This window comes from Zea mays, chromosome 6 (genome assembly GCF_902167145.1).
Source record: "Zea mays cultivar B73 chromosome 6, Zm-B73-REFERENCE-NAM-5.0, whole genome shotgun sequence".
Lineage (NCBI taxonomy): Eukaryota > Viridiplantae > Streptophyta > Magnoliopsida > Poales > Poaceae > Zea > Zea mays.
This window is the reverse complement of record NC_050101.1, coordinates 56,620,234-56,621,962: the sequence shown is the minus strand read 5'-3', so window position 1 is coordinate 56,621,962 and position 1,729 is coordinate 56,620,234. Positions and strand designations below refer to the sequence as shown.

The following is a 1,729-nucleotide window of genomic DNA, read 5'->3' as shown; positions in this document are numbered from 1 at the left end:
AACTACACCTATCTCCAAAAGGCCCTACAGAATGCCACCAGCCGAGCTTGCAGAACTGAAGAAATAATTATAAGAATTGTTGGACAGGGGATTTATCCGCCCAAGTACTTCACCTTGGGGATGTCCAGCCTTGTTCCTGAAGAAGGACGAGAGCTTAAGATTGTGCATAGATTACCGCCAAATCAACACGGTGACGATCAAAAACAAGTATCCTTTGCCTCGTATTGATGTTCTTTTTGACCAATTGGTTGGAGCCAAGGTGTTTTCTGTGGCAGAACCTCCTAAGTTATTGGGCCCACATGGACCTGTCCTTGTCTCAAAGACTTCATACGGCTATGCATGTGCAGTTGTGCACCAGATAATTTAACAGGATCTGTCCGAGTGTCCCAAGGACCTCGGATAAACCACTTACAACCAGGACCGCAGGATTAAGTAAACACAAATCACACACCAACAATTTGCAGCGGAAATCTTATTACCAAATTTTACAAGTTACAACAAATTTACATTATATTTATTGGAGTGGTTACACAAGTGGTTCAAAGAATAAACTTTGAAATGTTATAAATTATTTATAAGTTTGAAATATATGCTAGCTCAGTGACAATCCTCAATAAGAAGTGTAGAAGAAGTATGTGCCACTAATATTCTGCATTTTCCCTTAATTCTTCCTATGTTTAACATTTCAGGACGTGATGAAATGCAAGTTGGTGGTGCAGATAGGTTCGCAATCTGTTGTGGTCGCTAGAGGGCAGGCTTACCCTCCAAAGGATGTTGTAACCGTCCATGGGATTGAGCGGCGAGATGACCACACAAAAGTGCAGGTTGATTTTGTGTTTGACAACTTCTTGGAATTTCCACTCCCTATACCTATCGCTGGTGGTGATATGTTCACTCTTGGCGAAGCCAAAAATTCATTTGTGTTATGGCCTAAGTCAGGCATACAACTAGCAGAGGTACACTTTTACTAACTTCATTTGTTGTTTGCCAGGAAGGGTATGGCCTAGCACTAATAACACTCTATAGTTTTTTAATCTGTATCTTAATGTTCTATCTTCCTCATTTCAGTTACCATTGGGCCTTGTTAGTTATTTTCCCAAAATGGAATACAGTGTACAATATTGACTCCAAAGGTTACCAATCCCCTAGCTGGTATAGTATTAAGAAGCTATTCGATGAGTGGGTATTACCTTTATCATAATTCTATTTTGCTCTAAATTTCAATTGTTACTTACACCTTTAGTCACCATTATTGTAGGGCTTTTGGTGCTTATGTCGACAAAAAAGGTCGCCATAACAAGAATTTTGGTCGCACAGTTATATGGAAACATTTTCAGGTAATCATGTCCTTAACCTGAAATTATTAGCAAGACATAATTAGACATTCCCGCTGGATATGTTCCTTATGAATCACATGTTTTAGGCACACATACAACCACCTGGCAGTATGCTTTGCGGACAATATGTGATGTACCACATGTTATCCTTTGCGGATAATCTTAGTTTGGACCGTGATCGATATCCTTAGGTTGTTTTTACAGTCTGAATTCAATTTTACTCAAACCTATGCAATATGATGTTATAATTATTTACATGGTTTATGTTTTTCAAGGGTAGTGCTGGTTTTGCAACTTGTCCATTATTGCCTGATGAGATAGCAAATGTCCGAGAACGGTTGCTCGACTTCTTCATGAATGAGGTGATAGACATTGGTGGATCATGCAGGGTT

At 39.3% G+C, this 1,729-nt stretch overlaps 1 long non-coding RNA gene across 1 annotated transcript; it reads left to right on the top strand.

The window, feature by feature from the left end:
- Nucleotides 1-1,154: 1,154 nt before the first annotated feature.
- LOC103629324 (uncharacterized) lies at nucleotides 1,155-1,519 on the top strand. The gene is made up of 3 exons (XR_554298.1): nucleotides 1,155-1,179; nucleotides 1,259-1,337; nucleotides 1,424-1,519. It is a non-coding gene; the product is annotated as an uncharacterized lncRNA (long non-coding RNA).
- Nucleotides 1,520-1,729: the final 210 nt, after the last annotated feature.